The sequence below is a fragment of the Neomonachus schauinslandi genome, chromosome 3, assembly GCF_002201575.2.
Source record: "Neomonachus schauinslandi chromosome 3, ASM220157v2, whole genome shotgun sequence".
NCBI classification, from domain to species: Eukaryota; Metazoa; Chordata; class Mammalia; order Carnivora; family Phocidae; genus Neomonachus; species Neomonachus schauinslandi.
In genome coordinates this window covers 92,893,863-92,913,125 of record NC_058405.1, presented here as the reverse complement: position 1 = coordinate 92,913,125, position 19,263 = coordinate 92,893,863, and the positions used below count along the sequence as shown (strand labels likewise).

Below are 19,263 nucleotides of genomic sequence, written 5' to 3'. Positions count from 1 at the left end.
ATGATCCTGGAGTCCCGGAATCGAGTCCCGCATCGGGCTCCCTGCTCGGCAGGGAGTCTGCTTCTCCCTCTGACCCTCCTCCCTCTCGTGCTCTCTGTCTCTCATTCTCTCTCTCTCAAATAAATAAATAAAATCTTTAAAAAAAAAAGATAGACATGACAATGCAATCAAAGGGAAGGCTTCTAGATGTCCATCAACAGATGAATGGATATTGCTTCTCGGTCTTTTGGCTAAGATCAAGTGTAGTATCTGTTCTTATCAGTTTAACAGATGAATGGATAAAGAAGATGTGGTATATATACAATGGAATATTATACAGCCATCAAAAAATGAAATCTTGCCATTTGCAATGACATGGATGGACCTAGAGGGTATTATGCTAAGCGAAATAAGGCAGAGAAAGACAAGTATCATATGATCTCACTGATATAAGGAATTTGAGAAAGAGAAACAAGACAGAGGATCATAGGGGAAGGGAGGGAAAAATGAAAGAAAATGAAACCGGGGAGGGAGACAAACCATAAGAGACTCAATCTCAGGAAACAAACTGAGGGTTGCTGGAGTGGAGGGGGTGGGAGGGATGGGGTGGCTGGGTGATGGACACTGGCGAGGGTATGTGCTATGGTGAGCACTGTGAATTATGTAAGACTGATAAATCACAGACCTGTACCCCTGAAACAAATAATACATTATGTGTTAATAAAAAAATAAAACAAACAAACAAAAAAACAAAGGGAAGGCTTCAAAACTGTCACCTTCTGCTCCCATGGGTCCTTCAAGACAGGGTGGCTTTGAAGACCCCAGGATATGCACCAGAAAGAGACTCTAATATGAGAAAGTCCTGCCTGAGAAGCTCTCACAGTTGAGGCATGAGTAACTGAAGCAGGAAGTAATGTGAAACACTGGGGGCCTGGAAGCCATGGGGTGTTGCTTAGGATTCAGCCAGGCATAGCTTTGACCTCTTTGGCATTTACTAGCTATGCAACCTTGGGAAAGTTACATAATCTCTCTGAGCCTCATCAATAAAATGAGGCTGGTAATACCTACATCATAGGGTTGTTGCAAGGGTTAAATCAAAAAGCATATACAGAATGCCAAGTACAGTGCTTGGCTGTAGATGGATAGATAAGTGATAGATAGATAGATAGACAGATAGATACCCCATCATTAACATTATTATTATTATTATTATTATTATTATTCACACTTCGTTTGAATTTGTTTGACAAGGTCCTGTTTTCTAAATTGGTCCTGTTTTCTAAATAAACCAACAAAGGAGCAAATAAAGAGAAGCTAAGAGCAATTTGTTCTGTGACAAAGTGAAAAAAAAACAAACAAACAAAAAGAAATGCACCTCTGGCCCGAGAAGACAGAAGCACATTCCAGGGACCCCACTTTTGGCACAAAGATGCTTTCATGGGTTAAAAAAAATGGACCCTTTCAGGAGTGGTAAAGATTAGAGTGGGGACTGCATTTTAAAAACATCACTCTTGGTTAAGAAGGGGGAAAAAAGACAAAATTAAAGCATTTGCGTTTAGCAGGAAAAAAATTGCTAGTTTTATAATCTGCCATTTGGAAAATCAAATCTATATAAAGCAAGAAAGCTGTGAGCTGAGGCAAGAATGAGGTTTCTCGGAGACAGCTTCATTTGTAAGTTTCGTGTGGCTCTTGAAGGTCACTCATTCCAGGGACTTCGTCCCACTTCGCAAACAGAAGACGAATCTGCAGTCCCTTTGCTGCAGCAGGTTATACAAGGAAACAATAAATGTGAGAGGCAGGCTCACTCCTAAAGAGGTCTAAATTGAATTGCATTGACTTTTTACAAAGCCACAAATTGCTTATCTTATTCAAGTGCCTGAGTGTTTGGTTTTTGATGAGCTGGGCACAAAGATATCTTGAATTTTGACAGTGGTATGAGTCGCCCAGTTTGAATTGTCGGTGGTGGGGCGGGGGGTCGAGTGGGGGGCACAGGGGCTCTTGGGCTTACCCTGCTTTTCCCACTGAGCGAGGCCAAGGGGGTCACTCTCAAAGATGATCCTGAAAATCCAAGGTCCCACGAGGATGGGTCCATTCCACCGCTAACACGCATCTACATCCTAGCTCACTTGTGGGGGTCAAATAAGATAATGGATGTCAAAAAAAAAATTTAATACTTTTCAGATTTAAGGAGTCAAGAAAGAGGAAAACAATAAAGAGAAAGGAACAGCCATTCCAGCCAAACAGCATGTGTGTCTGAAGCTTTGTAAGGAGAACTGTGTGTGTGTGTGGTGTGTGTGTTGACAAGGAGGCTGGGAAATAAGACAATCAAATTAGGTGTTGGGCTAACTCAGTGGTTCTCAGCCCAGGCAGCAAATAAGAATTATCTGAGAAGCAAAAAAAAAAAAAACAAAAAGAATTATCTGGGAAGCTTTTTGAAGCTTCTGGCTACTCTCGGGACATTAAGTCAGAATCTCTGTGTGGGGGACTGGGGAGTTCCAAGCATCCTAATTCTGATGCCCCTTCACCAGGATTCTAGTAAGCAGATTGGATTTCAGACCACCAGACTAAGTGAATAAGGAGTAAAAAAAAGGACATGGTTCATCCCATTTGTTTAAGAAGGTTGGGGTCACTGGGTTTTATTGAGACAATGGCCATTATGTTGGGGGTGACCGTGGCCCATCGATGACAGTTACCAACAATGTCATTCTCCATACCACTGAGATGGAGAAGCCAGGGCATCAAAGAGGAACCAGAGGTAGAAGGACAGCTTCGGAGAGGCTGCACAGGGAACGCTTTTGCTTCATTCTTGGGGGTGCCAGAGCGTGTTGGAAGACCCCCATGGGGGAGGGGGTTCAGATGGCCTCTGGCACACAGGCCTGGCCCTCACTGGGGATCCTGTAATTTGAATGGGGCCCTGCCACACCAGGGGTGAGGGCCAGCTCTGTCCATCCCACTTTTGGCTGCTTCTCCAAGGAGTTAATGCAGGTACCTCCTCCAAACTGCAAAGAGCAGTGGCCACACCCACATCCCACCTGATTTAATCCAAGTGCCCCAGACCTAGAATCACACATACCAGCTCCTTTGAAGGCCTCTGTCTCCTTGAGTTTCCTTATGGGAATTCTTTAGATCCCAAAGTGGGACGTGGGGCAGGGGTGATGAAGAATCCATTGAAGGTTTTTAACTACTTGATCTGCTTTGCTCATCAAGACGTTGCCTTTTGGTGGTGGAATGAACCCATTCTCATAGGACACTGTTCTTTTAGCTGACTTTTGGCTATATTTCCTTCACACCTCCCACCTCTTACAACATATACACACACCTGGTTGTTAGCTTCTAAACCCCAACATACAGACCTCCAGAAAGGATACTGTATCAGACTGAAACACCTTTCTTAAGGGTTTTGCCTAAAAAGTGAATCTCTAATGGTGAGATTCTAGGCACTATCTTGGAAATATTTTGCACTGAGGGCTATTAAGGAAATGCTCTTTAAATAGAAAACATAGATTTTTCCAGTATGCAAAGGGGGCGACTCCGAAAGGAGCTAGGTCAAAAGCCTAAAAGCGTCTGGTGTTTTCTGACATTTTTCCTCCTCCTTGAGAAAAGCCAAAGGTCCTCCTGTTTGTCTCACCTTATATCCACATTAAAAAAATATACTAACAATCACTATTGTTAAGGTGGTGCTTTGTAGCTCCCAAAGCACCACAATAACATTCAATCCCACAGACACATACCACTGGACCCATTTTACAGTTGAAAAACCGAGCCCAGAGAGGTTACAGATCCTGCCCACATCATGCAGCCTGTAAGTGGCTAAACTCTTCTTCAAGGCAGGACCTGTATGAATGCACGTGACCTGTCAGTGAGGCCCAGGCCCTGCATGGTTTCTAAGGGCAGCACCAATGTCCCAGGCAGGTGGCAAGCCTGGCACAAAGGAGCTCATTAGCTTGCCCAAGGCTCCCCATACATTCATTCATCCTAAAGCATTTACGGAGCTTGTAATATGGACCATAACTGTAATAGATAGACAGACCCCCTCCTGCCTCCACGGAGCTTATAGTTAGGAGAAGGCTAATCCCAAGGTCATGGTCATATCAACAGCAAACCCTCAGTAGTAGGCACGGCCCTCTGAAATTGGTCCCAGGGCCTCCCCTGCCCTTTCCATGTGCAGTCCCAGGACCTGAATGTGAAACAGATCTGTGATTTAATAAAAACCACACAGGCTGCAATGTTTGTGATCTCTGTTGCCTCACCCTGTGCTGTGTGCTTGTTAAAATGCTGAGAGTGGGGCGCCTGGGTGGCTCAGTCAGTTAGGCGCCTGACTCTTGATTTCAGCTCAGGTCATAATCTCAAGGTCATGAGATCGAGCCCCATGTCTGGCTCTGCGCTGAGTGTGGAGTCTGCTTGAGATTCTTTCTCTCCTTCTCCCTCTGCCCCTCCCTGCTGCCATGCTCTCTTAAAGAAAAATGCTGAGATATTAGTCCCCAAGGCAGGAGCACATCCCTAATAGAGAAGCGTCAGGCACTGTGTGAGCTAAGAGAGTTCTATGGAGGCAGCTCTGCTTTGCAACACGACATGAAGACTTCTAGAGATGGATGGATGGATGATACATAAATAACAGATCACTGGATGGATGGCAAAGGAAGTGTGGGTGATCCATAAGAGAGAACAAGGGAAGTAGGTAATGAGCTAAATAATGGCTACAGGATACATTCAGTGATATTCCAGCCAGGCCAATCCACCCAGTTACCACAGCTCAGCCTGCTCTTGCTCACCCCTGTGCCTTTGCACAGTCTGCTCCCCTAGCGAGCGTCCCTCTGCAGCCTTCATGCCCCACCTCCTGCCCTTTGATGGCCTGGGTTACCCCCACACACCCCAATCCTGGAGGACTTTTCTGACCACCCCAGGCAGGGTGAGATGAGACCTCCTCTGTAACAAGGCTGAGTGCCCACCTCTATTCTGGCACCTCCAACATTGCTGGGAATTATCTGTGGACGGGTCTGCCTCTTGTCTACTGGGCAGTGAGAGCAGGGTCACAGTCTCTTGCCTGCTGCATCCCTAGCTCTGAGCACAGCCAGTGTCTATTAAGCGAACTCACTGATCTCTACGTGTGCCCATGACCCGCACGTGGGGAGCCAGCAGCAGGGGGGTTTCTCCCCAGAGGTTCCTTGGAGCTGACTGCCGTTGCCGGGTGAGAATCTGCCTGGTGATTGCCGAGGGCCTGAGTGATTGCGCCGTGGCCCCAGGTGCGGCAGCGGTGGGGGAGCCCAGCACAATGAGACCTCCACACCCGCCTCCTGTTAGCACTAACAAAGACAAATCGGAGGCAGCCACTGGAGTGCTTTGCCTGTTAAGTGTTAAGTAGCAGACTGATTGCTCTGAAGTTGACAAGTGACAGGGGGTGAGGCGGCAGGTGCTTCCAACAGCCCCCTTGGGGGAAGCAGGGACCAGGGCTCCGTTTGGGCAGGGGGGTTCCTGACTAAGGAGCCCTCGCCTCACAGAGCAGGGGGATTTCTGTCTTGATCGAGGTTGGCCCTCTGTCCAGGCCCTGTTATCTTGGCTCCTTTCTTGAGAAAAAGGTGAGACCTATGGTTCTGTGAACATTTCCAGGCTTTCCCCAAAGCCTCAGCACCCGGCCCCCAGGACCGTCACAATGGAAGGCGCCTGCAGGTGACCATTCAGTTAGGACTCTTATTCTGGGGTTGAGTGTGCAGCATTCCTGATGGGAGTTAGAACTCCATGAGCTGGGGCGCCTGGGTGGCTCAGTTCGTTAGGCTCAGGTGATGATCCCAGGGTCCTGGGATCGAGTCCCACATCAGGCTCCCCCTGCTCTGCAGGGAGCCTGCTTCTCCCTCTGCCTCTGCCTGCCACTCCCCCTGCTTGTGCTCTCTCTGTGTGTCAAATAAATAAATAAAAACAATAAAAAAAAAAAAGAACTCCATGAGCTGGACATGAGGGGAGTGGCTGGCTCACCTAACCGGGGCCCCTGTCCTCTACGGCACCATCTGCAATGACAGCTCCCCTCTGTGCCGTGTTCTCAGTCCCCCCAATTCCTGCAGCACCTGCTGGAGCCCCACAGCCGGCAATATCGATCTACACCAGCGCTTCAAATGGACTCTACCTGCAATATTTTCTTAAACAATAGGGTAAGTTTGAATGAGATCTTACCTGAAGTCCATTATGTGTGAAATAGATCTGGCTGAAGCAGGGCAGAGGGCCAGAGCCCCACCCATTCTGCTATCCCGCCACACCCCTGAGGTGCCCCCCCGCCCCCCGCGGCAGCCCAGGGCTCCCAGCACACAGCCTGAGGAACACGAGGCCCACGCCATGTGTTTAGCATTGTTTCACATCACACGGGGACCTAAGCCAGCTGTTCAAGTCCTTCCTCCGGGTGAGCTTTGCCTCCCAGCAAGGTTACGGGCAGAGGGTCAGCCCTTCTAGGTATTTGGCAAGCATGGTGCCAGCAGACGCCAGAGAGGTGGCCGTCCTTCTCCACCAGCCTGTCCAGCCTGCACCCTTTTCTGTGTAGGTTCAAATAAATGGGGGCTGCCCAACGGGCCAGCATATTTACCAATTACACTGACGAACAAGACCAGCGCTAAGGAGCTGCGGGCGACCTGGCCTTGGCCTTGGACTCTGGGCATGATAATATGGGCATTGTGTAAGGCACCTACCTCCATCAATGACTAGGGAAAGAAAATCAGAAGTGCTCCACAAATGTTAGTAATAATTTGTTATCAGTAAGTATGTGCAGCAATCTGTGACATCACTATTACCCAGAATGTCCCCATGCCCCTCCTCTCATCCATGGCCTCCCCATTCTTCTTTTCAAGCCCCACCTCCTCCAGGACACCCTGCAAACTGCATCTGCCTCCCTCAAACCCCCCTTCCTCTCTGTTTGCTTTGATTGATTCTCATCCAACCCTGTTCCTCCTAAATAGCATTCGGGAGTATATGCCTTAGTGGCTGGCTGGAGCAGAGGATCTCGGGTGGGCCCCTGGGCTTTCCTCTGTACCTCCCCACACAGCTCAGCTGCGCACTGAGCAGGCAGGAGAGGTAGAGAGACTGACAGGTTGTTCTTGAGGTATCTCTCTGGGATCATTTTCTCGGTTCTTCCCCTCATAGTTTAGTGGAAAGGAAGGGCAAGGTCCTCTGGTGAATACGCACTGGCTGGTCCAGGATGAGGGAATGGGAGGTAGAGGGAGAAGGAGGATAGCAGCCCAGGTTTGTCCTGTCTGGTCCACCTTCGCACCCAGAAATTGTGTAACAGTTCCCTCTTCTGGGGTGATGACTGTGCCTAGCCCTGAAGTGATGGGGACCCAAGACGATGGAGGGGAACAATCTCAAGGGGGAATGCCTCCTCTGAAAGCTTCCCAGGAATGACCAACTAGGTGGGGCCCTCCCCTGTGCCCTTGGAGCCCCCTCCCCGGCCTGCCTTTATTCTAGCAGACATCACTGGGATTCCACTTGCTGACCCCTCCACTCCTGCTTCCAACTTGAGGGCAGAAAATGGACCTCACCAGTCATGTTTGAATGTTGATTGGATATGGACAGATGTGCAGGTGAGTGGATGGATAGAATGATGGGTGCTAGACTTTGTTCAAAGTTCTTTTTTTTGAAGATTTTATTTATTTTTATTTTTGCCAGAGAGAGAGCGAGAGCGAGCACGAGCAGGGGGAAGGGCAGAGGGAGAGGGAGAAGCAGGCTCTCTGCTGAGCAGGGAGCCCACGCGGGGCTCGATCCCAGGACCCCGGGATCATGACCTGAGCTGAAGGCAGATGCTTAACCCACTGAGCCCCCCAGGTGCCAACTTTGTTCAAAGTCCTGCCCAGTTCCAAACATAGAATGAAGTGTTTAAGGACATGGGGGGGGGGGGGGGGGGGGGGGGGGGGAGACCTAGATTTGAACCCTGTATATCCTATACTTTCATAAAGTGTCTATCCAAGTATTTTCCATTTTAATTGAAATACTTGTGTCTTTAATCTGGATATATAGGAGTTATTTACATATTCTGGATACAAGACAATTGTCATATAATGTGCGGCGACATTGTTCCCCCAGTCCACAGTTTGCTCTACCTTTTCTTAACAGTATCTCTTGATCACCAGGAGTTACTAATTTTGATGAAATCTGATTTTATCAACTTTATTCTTTTATGGATAATGCTTCTTGTGTCCTCTCTAAAAACTCACTGTCTACCTCCATATGTCACAATTTTGCTTTTGTTGTTTGTTGTTGTTTCGTTGGGTTTTTTCCTAGAAACTTTTTAATGTTCGTTTTGATGTCTCAGTCTATAATCAATTTCATTAACATTATTTTAAAATATAGTGTGAAAAGGGAAAGATAAGATTTTTTTTTAAATAATTTTATACTGGTGTCTTACCCCAACGTTATTTGTCAAAAAAACTTTTCTTTCCATTCATTAAATTGCTTGGTGTCTTTACTGAAAATCAATTGAGTTTATGTAGGTATGTTTGATTCTGGATACTTCTTTCTCTTTCACTGATTTTTATCTTATTTAGTATATTCTAATGCCACTACTACATTGTCTTGATACTGTAGTTTTATGGTAAGTCTTGAAACTGATTAGTGTAAGTCTTCCACCTGTACTCCTCAGCTTTATTTTTAAGATTCTTTTCCCTATACTAGGTTCTTTGCATTTCCTTATAAGTTTTTTAACCAGCTTGTCAATTTCTGCAGGAGAACTTGATGGGAATTTGATTAGATAGCTTTGAATCCACATATTAATTTGAGGAGAACTGATACCTTAACAAAAGTGTTCTCTTGATCCATGAACAAAGAACATAGCCATGTTGTCTGCTAATAAAGACCAATTTACTTCTTCCTTTCAATCATTATATCTTTTCATATCATTATCTTGCCTATTGTACTGGTTATGACCTCCAGTAAAATATTGAATATGTATACTGAGAGCAGACATGCTTGTTTTGTTCCCAGTTTTGGGGAGAATGTCTTCAGTTTTTCCCCATTAAGGACAATGTTAGCTGTAGGATTTTTGAAAAACTCTTCATCAGATGGGAAAGTTCCTTTTTATTCCTAGTTTGTTGAGAGGTTTTAACCTGAATGGATGTTGAATATTATCCATTTTTTTCTGCATTTGAGATAATCAATTTTTTTTCCTTTTACTCCTGTTGAAGTAACAAATGACAATGATGATTAAATAATTTTTGTAATTCTTGAGTTTCAGTTCCACTTGGTATTGGTATACTATTTTACACATACAGCCAGATTCAACTTGTTAAACTATTGTTAAGGATTTCCGAATGTATGTTCATGAGGGATGCTGATTTGCAGTTTTCTTTTCTTCCAATAGCTCTGTCTAGTTTTGGTAATGCAGAGTAATACCGGCCTCAGAAAAAAAATTGGAAAGTGACGCCTATTCCTCTACTTTCTGAAAGAGTTTGTGTAAGATTGACACTATTTCCTAAGTGTTTGCTTGAAGTGACCTGTGAATTTACCTGAGTCCGGAGGTTTTTTTCCTTGGAAAGGATTTTGAAAACAAATTCCATTTATTTGATAGATACAGGGCTACTCAGACACACTATTCCATCTTGTGTCATTTTTTTTAAATTGCCTTTTCTAAGCAACTCATCTTTTCCACCTAAGTTGTTTAATTTATTGGCATAAACTTGCCAATAATATTTTCTCATTACTCTTTTAATATTTGTCAGATCTGTGGTGATATCTCCTTTTTCATTCCTGATGTTGGTACCTTATGTTTTCTCCTTTCTCTTGATCAATCTTTCTGAGGGCTTATCAATTTTTTTTAAAGATTTTATTTATTCATTTGACAGAGAGAGAGACAGCGAGAGAGGGAACACAAGTAGGGTGAGTGGGAGAGGGAGAGGGAGAAGCAGGCTCCCCACTGAGCAGGGAGCCCGATGTGGGGCTCGATCCCAGGACCCCGGGATCATGACCTGAGCCGAAGGCAGACGCTTAAGGACTGAGCCACCCAGGCGCCCTAGGGCTTATCAATTTTATTAATCTTCTCAAAGAACCGACTTCAGGGTTTATTACTGTTCTCTATTGTTTGTTTTGTATTTCATTGTTTTCTGTTCTTATATTTATTTACTTTCTTTTATTTCTTTTTTTTTGTCCTTAAGGTAGAAAATTCATTCTTGATTTTTCTTTCTTTTCTAATAAAGTATTTAAAGGTGTAAATTTTCCTCTAACCACCTCTTTAGCTATATCCCACACATTTTGAAATGCTGTGATCTTTGTTACTGTTCCATTTGAAATGTTTTCTTTTTTTGTGATTTCCCCTTTCACCCATGGATTATTAGAAATATGTGGTTTGATTTTCAAATGCCTTGCTAGAACATTGCTAGAGATCTTATTTCTAGTGATTTCAGATATAATTCCTTTTTCAGTATGAGAAAACATAGGTAAAACTTCGACATTCTGAAATTTATTGCTACTCATTTTATGGTCAGGGTGAGATCTGTCTTGGTCAGTGTTCTCCATGCACATGAAAAGAATGAGTATTTTATCATTGTTGGGGTGAGTGCTTCATCAATGTCAATTTGGCCAAGTTGGTTACTAGTGTTCAAATCTTTTCTTGTTGATTCATTTGTCTACCTGTTCTGTCAATTACTGAGGGGAGGCTGTTAAAATCTCCTAATATGATTGTTGGTTTGAATATTTCTCCTTTTATTTCCATTGGCTTTTGCTTCAAATATATTACAGCTCTATTATTAAGTGCAGACACCGTGTTTGACTGCTGGAGTAGACTCTTTTTTTAATCATTAGGAAAGTCTCTCTTCATCTGTAGCTAACTCTTCTTATCTTATAATTTACTTTGATATTAAAATAGCCACACACCAGCTTTCTTTTGCTTACATTTCGATTATATAATTTTATAACCTTCTGCTTTCAATATATCTGTGTCTTTATATTTAAAAAATAGAGGCTTTGGGGCACCTGGGCGGCTCAGTCATTAAGCGTCTGCCTTCGGCTCAGGTCATGATCCCAGGGTCCTGGGATCGAGCCCTACATGGGGCTCCCTGCTCCATGGGAAGTCTGCTTCTCCCTCTCCCACTCCCCCTGCTTGTGTTCCCTCTCTCGCTGTGTCTCTGTCAAATAAATAAATGAAATCTTTAAAAAATAAAGTAAAATATAGAGGCTTTGTAGATATTCTCTAATTAGGTCTTTTTAAAATCTGGTCTAAAAATCTCTGCATTGCTAGTGGAGTTAAAACTACTTATATTTAATGTAATTACTAATATAGTTGAGTTTAAGTCTGCTGTCTCCCTATTTGTTTTCCTTTTTTGTTCCTCTGCTACTTCTTTCTTGCCTTCTTTTATGCTAATCAAATAGTTTTTAGTATTTCATCTTATTTCCTATATAGCCTTTTAAGATATACCTCTTTACATTGCTTTCAGTGATTTTTCTAAGGATTATAGTGTATATCTTTAACTTATTACAGTCTACTGAGTACCATTTCAGGCAAACTATATAACTCTTACAGATATATATTTCCATTTATACCTTATTTTTATGCTTTTGTTGTCATATATTTATTATTTCATGTGGTAAAAATCCCACAATACAGTTTTTATTTTTGCTTTCAACTTGCTTAAAGACATTAAGAAATATAAGATGATAGGCTTTTGTATTTATTTACATTTTTACCATTTCCACTGCTTTTATTTCTTCCTGTAGATTTTAGTTTTCATCTGACATTACTTCCCTTCAATCTAAAGAATTTACTTTAAAATTTGATGTAGTGCAAGTATTTTGGCAATGGATTATCTTACCATTTGTTTATCTCATTTTAATTTTTAAAGGGTATTTTCCTTGAATATAAGGATCCTTGTCTGAAGACACTATAAGAAAACTACAGATCAATATCCCTTATAAAAACTGATGCAAAAATTCTCAATAAAATGCTAAGAAATTGAATTCAGCAGTGTATTCAAAAGATTATACACTATGACCAATTGGAGTTTATTCCTGGGATGCAAGGATGGTTTGACATCTGAACATCAATCAATGCAACATGCCACATTAGCAGAATAAAGGTAAAGAAAACACATGATTATCTCAATTGATGCAGAAAAAGCATTTGACAAAATTCAACACCACTTTATGATAAAAACACTCAACAAACTATGAGTAGAAGGAAAGTATCTCAACTTAATAAAGGACATATACAAAAACCCCACAGCTAATGTACAAATAGCTGAAACAATCTTGAAAAAGAAGAAAAACTTTGAGAACTCACACTTCCTGATTCAAATTTTACTACAAAGTTATAGTAATGAAAACACTGTGGTGTTGGCATAACGAATGGAACAGAGAGCCCAGAAATAAACCCTCATATATATGATCAAACATTTTTTGACAAGTGTGCCATGACCTCTCAGTGGGGGAAAGGACAGTCTTTTTAACAAATGGTGCTGGAAAACTAGACAGTCTTTTTAACAAACAGTGCTGGAAAACTTCACATGCAAAGGAATAAAGACCCTTACCTGATAATATATATACAAATTAACTCAAAATGAATCAAAGATCTAATGTAAGACAAAACTATAAAACGCTTAAAAGAAAATGTAGAGGGTGCCTGGGTGGCTCAGTTGGTTAAGCAACTGCCTTCGGCTCAGGTCATCCCGGAGTCCTGGGATCGAGTCCCGCATCGGGCTCCTGGCTCAGCGGGGAGCCTGCTTCTCCCTCTGACCCTCTCCCCTCTCATGCTGTTTCTCTCTCTTGCTCTCTAATAAATAAATAAATAAATAAATAAATAAATAAATAAATAAATAAAATCTTTTTTTTAAAAAAAAAGAAAGAAAATGTAGAGAAAAGCTTCATGAAATTTGATTTGGCAATGATTCCTTGGATACAACACCAAATGTACAGACAATAACAACAAAAATAGGTAAAGTGCACTTCATCAAAACTAAAAACTTTTGTGCATCAAAGGACACTATCAACAGAAAAAAAAGGCAATCCATGGAATGAGAAAAAATTTGCAATTATGGGAGGGGAGAGAGAGAGCTACTTTTTAATGGGTCCAGTTTCAGTGTGGAATGATGAAAAATTTCTAGAGATGAATAGTGATGATTGCACAACAATGTGTATGTACTTAATGTTGCTGAACTGCACACTTAGGTAGAATGGCTAAATGGTAAATTTTATGTTATATATATACTTTACTACAGTAAAAAAAGTTAAATTAAAAAATTACATAAGGCCTATTGTCCAGTGTTTGTTCAGCTTCTTTTCTTTCAATTCTTTAGAGATATACCATTATCTTCTGGCTTCCATTGCCTTTCTGTTATGAAGACAGATCTAATTGTTTTCATTGTTGCCTTATATGTAATATGTCTTTTTTTCTATGGCTGCTTTCAATGTTTTTTCTTTATCTTTGATTTTCAGCAGTTTGATTATGATGGGCTTAGGTATGGGTGTTTTGGTTTTTTTTAATTTTTGTCATTTGTGGGTCTTTGAGCTTCCTGTAGATGGATGTTTTTACTAAATTGAGGAATTTTCAATTAGTGTTCAAATATGTTTTCTTCTTCATTCTCTCTTTTGTCCTTCTGGAATTCCAGTGACATTTATTTTAGATCCCTTAATATCATCCCATAGGCCACTGAGGTTCTTTTTCTTATATTTTACCAATTAAGCTAATTGCTATTCACTCATCTTCAATTTCACTGAAATTTTTCTATTTGCAGTATCTAATCTCAAGTGAATATTTTATTCCAGATATTCTTCTTTACAGTTATAGAGTTTCCATTTGTTCTTTGAAAAGAATTTTTTTGCCCTATTGATAATTCCCAATTTGTTTGCTTATAATATCCAATTTTCTGTTAAATCCTTGACCTAATTGATTATAGCTATTTTAAAGAGTTGTCTGGTAATTACAAAATCTGGGTCACTTGAAGGTATGTTTTTATTGACTTTTTTCTTTTAATTATGGGTCACATTTTTTTGCTTCTTTGAATGTTTAGTGATTTTTATTGTATGCTGGACATTATGATACTATATTATAGGGCATCTTGGATTATGTTGTCTTCTTCTAAGGGATCCCAGAGTCAGTTAAACTGGTGAATCCTCTTGATATTTTCAGGCTTATTATGCTTTTCAAATAGATCTATTTCTATTTTGACCTTAGTCTTAGGGTCTGGACCTTACTAAAGAGCATGTTCCTTCCTCCAAAAGCATGACTCAATGTTCTCAGTGAGTTGTCTCGCTGAGATTTCAGTGATTCCGATATTGAAAATGCACTTTCAATATCTCCCAGCACTGCATAAACCCAGGACCCTCCATTCAACTTTCTTTAGCAGCAACTCCCTAATAGGCCTATGCTGTACCATCTCATCTTGCATATGCAACACAGACCTCAGTCAAAATGCTGAGGGAAACCCTGCGGTAGACTTCTGCCACACATATTCTCATTCAGCTTCCTCTCCTCTGATAACCTTCACAGCAAATTTCAGATATTTCAGTGACCCCAACCTTCAATCTCTGCCTTCTCAGCTCAGTGAGACCAACACTTTCACTCTTCTCATGGGCTCCACCTCCCTGTACCAAAGTCAGAAAAGTGACGCAAGGCAGAAAATCAAGGCAAACCATGCGGCACACTTTATGTGTTTTCCTTTTCTCAAAATTCATAATCCTGTTTGATTTGTCCAATGTCTGAAGAGTTGCCTCGTACATTTTGTCCTGTTCTATAGTTGCTTTTTGTGGTAAGGTAAATCCAAAGCCAGTTGCTTTGTCATGGCTAGAACTATTTCTGGAAATTAAAGTCTGTGAAATGAACTTTGAAAATGAAGAGGAAGAGAGAAAGGACAGGACTAGAGTTAAAACATTGTTGGGGGCCTTTGTGAAAAATAGAAAATTTTTCTCTCCTGCATGGTGGAATACAAAAGGGATCCTCCTCTGGGCAGAGCAATTAACAATAGATTCCTCTTCCTCAGGGCTGACACCCCATGCCAGAATACATAGATTGGAGAAGAGAGTCCAGGCTGGGTCTCAAAACTCACTCAGACCTTCTGGGTCTGATAATTTTGTGTAGTTTACAACCTGCACAAGAGTAATTAGCAGCTCTCAAGGAAAGACCATTCCTGACTGTTGTGCTTTGCCTGAGGCAGGTGGTCTATCAAAGTACACTTCACTTTGACTTTTTCTCTTGGTGACAGACCATTGTTACTTATAAGTTATGAGTGTATAGTGCATGTGCATTGCCAAATTTAAAATATTATTCTAGGGTACTTAGGGAGGGCCCCCAAAGAATGAGTTATAAAAGAGAGCATGAGGGTAGGGGCAAATCTGAATGTTTAGTCTGGGAAACTTAAACCCTCATTGAGCTCAGCATAGATTAGACATCTATGTTCTATAAACCTGTTGAACGTTGCTTATTGGGGTGCAGTAGGGGAAGGGAGGGAACTAAGGCACAGAACAGAGGCACTTTTCCAGGGCCCCAAAGTGTCATAGAAGAAACCAGGGCCAGAGATATTTCTGCCTCCATTAAGGCAATGAGGCATTTCTTATAGGCAAGGCCTTTCTAATCTCAGCCACTTTACATTCAAGCTTCCAATTTCATGGCAAAATGTAACCTCCCTTTTGAAAACAATATTATAACTTGATTTTTGCTCATTATAGAAAGAATACAGGCCTTGGAGACTGAATAAATAGGTTCCCTGCTCTACCACTTACTAGCTGCATGGTCTTGCATAAGTTATTTAACCTCTCCAAACCACTGCTTCTTATCCACAAAGTTGGGATGAATAATGCCTACTCCTCAGGTTCTTTGTGAGAATTACACAAGACACTGCATGTAAAAGCACTTGGCACAATGTCAAGCACATATAACATCCCATAAATGTTCCCGGATCCTTGATAACAGCAGATTTGTTGCAGCTAGTTTAAAAGAAGTGAGGACTTGGATGATACCATGCACACTCCTCACCTCATGACCCACAAAGACAAACTTCAGATAAAGAGGCATCAATGTTTTACATTTCCCTTCTCCACAGGGCAGTCCTGCCTATGCCAAGTCATCAGCTGACCAAATGGAGGGTGAAAAAGAGTGGGTATGGCTGAGCAAGAGACGAACATACCTAACCACAGAAAGGAGGACTGGGGGCTCCTTTGAACTTGCAGGAATTCATAATTCTGCAGTAGGCTTTTTCCCACTCTTCCCGCTGAACTTGCTGGACCTCAAGACCTGAGGTAAGGAGAGTGCAATAGGGGCAATATTTTAGCTTCATTTGGGAGAGAAATGTTGTCAGCTTGCTGCTTCAAGAGAAATGTTGTCAGCTTGTTGCTGCTACTTCTTGGACACCTTTCCCTGCCCAGTTCCCCAGTTTCCCTTCCTCAAGCTCCCCTCTCTCCATTTCACCATGTGTCTCTTCCAGAGTTTTTATATTCTCTTCTTCTACTTATATATTCTCCCCACGTATTTCTTTCCACTGATACCTCACCTCCTATCTTTTTCCTTCCACCTTCTATGTTTGCTTCCTTCCGATTCATTTCTCCCTCTTCATTCCCACCTATTCTCTCCCCTACTCTTTTCTTCAGCTTCCTCATCACTACTAGCATACTGTTTTCCTATCACCAGAACCTTCACCATCTTGCTCACTCTTCCTTAGTCTCTGTCTCTCTTTCTCTCTCTCTATCTTTCTGTCTCTCTCTTTCTTCTCTCCAGCCCTCCCTCTCCCCCTCTCTCTCTTCCTCTTTCTCCCTCCCTCCCCCTCTTTCCCTCTCTCTTCCTCTCCCTCCCTCTCCCCTATCTCTTTTAACCTTAACCCTTAGGGAAGAGATGGGAGAAATGGGAGACTGGGTGGGGGTGGGGAGGAATACATAAGAACAGAGACCTGGGGGGATGGTGGGGTGGGGGAGAACTAAACACAGATATTCTGGGATGGTAGTGATAGGAACAGAATACTACTTGTCTGAGGTTCTGCCTCTGGGACCAAACCAAATAAAGAGGAGCTCTGGAGAACAAGCTGTGAGGTCATGAAAGTCCTCCACTCTCACCCAGCCTATCTCAGAGCACATCATCTTGAAGGCCTGACACAGCATAGCCTAGTGGCAAAGAGCATGAGCTATGGAGCCAATCTGTCTGAGATCAAGTCTTGCCTCCACCATTTACTACCTGTGGACTTTGGACAATTGACTAATTCCTGTGCCTTGGTTTCTTTGTGTGTTAAAATGAGGACAAAAACAGTATTTTTATCTATATTTGTTGTGAAGATTAATTGAATTAATATATGTAAGGTTTCTAGCACAGAAATGGCACATAATTGTTAACTACTATTATTTTTCCGAACCAGACGCAAATTTAACCAACAGGTGACTGTCTTCCCTTGGTGCTGTCCCTGGTGCTGAAAACCTGGACTCAAGCCTTCCAGCCCAAGGCTTTAGGCTTTGTCTTTGGAAATGGAAGCCCAAATCCAAGAGCTTTCACTGTATTTCAAAAACTGTGCTAAGTGCATTGCCTACATCATCTCACCTTTCCTTACTATCTGGAAAATAGATATCATCTCCCTTGTATATATGAGGGAAATGATGATTGCTGAGCTGGAGCTGGTGTTTAAACCCAAGTCTTGCTGATTTTCATGCTCTTTCTGTGACACTGTGTCATCTCTTATAATGTCATGTTGTCCCTTGTGTCCTCCTCCTACTTCCAACTCCCTAATTTTTGACATAGGCCACCTGCTCCTGCTAGTGACCTGTTTGACCTAATCAATAACCAAGGCCAGCCAGGTGAGGATTGTTTATTGTGTTTGCTATTTGATGCTCCTATAGCCCTGGGTCATATTATGAGGGTATCACAGTGTGTTATACTTGGCTGCATGTGGGTTTTCGTCTCTAGCTAAGCCTTAAGTTCCTTGGGAGCAGGGGATAGCTCTCATTTATGCTGACTATGTAGTAGGTGCTCATTAAATGCCTGCTAAATGGGTTAGTTTTTCTTTTTACTTTAATAACATATTAAGAGCTTGTCTCACCCTTCTATGGCCTGACTTCAATAGGTGTTCCCTTTTCTCCCATCTGGGTTTCGGTCATCCCTGTGTGCCGCTTGGAGTACTGGCCCCTTTGGCTGATTTCATTGGTTTGTTAATAGGGATTTACTAGTCAGACAATTCATTGAGCCTCCTATATGTCCAGCACTATGATAAATGGAAGCAGACCCAAATATGACTAGCATGCCTTCTGCACTCAAAGCATGCACAGTCTTCTGGGAAGAACTAATTAGGACATGTGACACAGATACTAAACAAGTGATACCATACTTTATGTGGGCAATCTAAGTACAGTAAATGTGTGTATGGCAACAGGAAGTGATGGTTGAAAAATCAATAAAATTTAGATAAGGAGATGGGAAAGTAAAACATTCTGAGTAAGACAATAGCATTCTCCAATCCAGGTATAGGCTTGGTATGTGTGATTATGTGCCAGATTGTGTTGGTGATTGTGTGTGCATGTGTGGCTGAAGGTAGAGAGGGTGAATAGGAAAATGAAGGTGCTGACAGTCTAAAACATGGATGTATTTTGTCAGACATTTGGAGCTAATGTTTAAGGGAGAAGAGATGGTGGAGAGTTTCAGAAGCAGGCAGGGCAGTCTTGACATGATAGGAAATAGGAAACGACCAAGATGCGTGGAATTAAAGTGTGTGCTTTAGAAACAATCTGTCAGCAGCAGATAAGGCCAATGGGAAGGCTGATCCTGGAGGCAGGTGCACAGGTCAGAAGGCTCCTTGTAGGAGTCAGAGCTGAGGAGATGGGGTCCTAGCTTCAGAAGGTGGCAGCAGAGAAGAGATGAGAAACATCCACGGTGGGCAGACCGATGCCATAGTCCAGTTAAGTTGTCCCAATCAAGAATAACAGAGACCAAGCAGCCAAAAGACCCCCTGAGGAAGGCTACATTTTTCTCATTCCATTTCCCACAGTCTCCAATAGGGCATTCTAGCTGTGAGGGATGTCAGATGCTTTGAAAGATGAAGAGAAATGAAAGAGCTCACCCTTTCACCTGCACATTAAGGCTGTCATCTGTGTGCCATTTCACATAGCATCTTGGGCCTAGGACCAGCTGGGATTTCAGCTGCACCTCCAGCTGACTACAGCAACAGCTGACACAGAGACAGTACCAAAGACGGGTAGAGGGTCCCAGCAGCTGGTGGGTGGCCCTCCATCCCTCACTGCTGATCCTCTGCACACCCCTTCCAGAAGAGCTATGTCATCTCGAGGGCTGTGATAAATGCAGATTCTATATAAAACCAACCCCACTGAAAACCACACTCCACTAAGTGTCTGTGTGGGTGT

The 19,263-nt window shown here is 42.4% G+C and overlaps 1 pseudogene; it reads left to right on the top strand.

Annotated features, from left to right (window-relative positions):
- The first annotated feature begins 210 nt into the window (after positions 1 to 210).
- On the top strand, positions 211 to 339 carry LOC123324524 (annotated as a pseudogene).
- Positions 340 to 19,263: the final 18,924 nt, after the last annotated feature.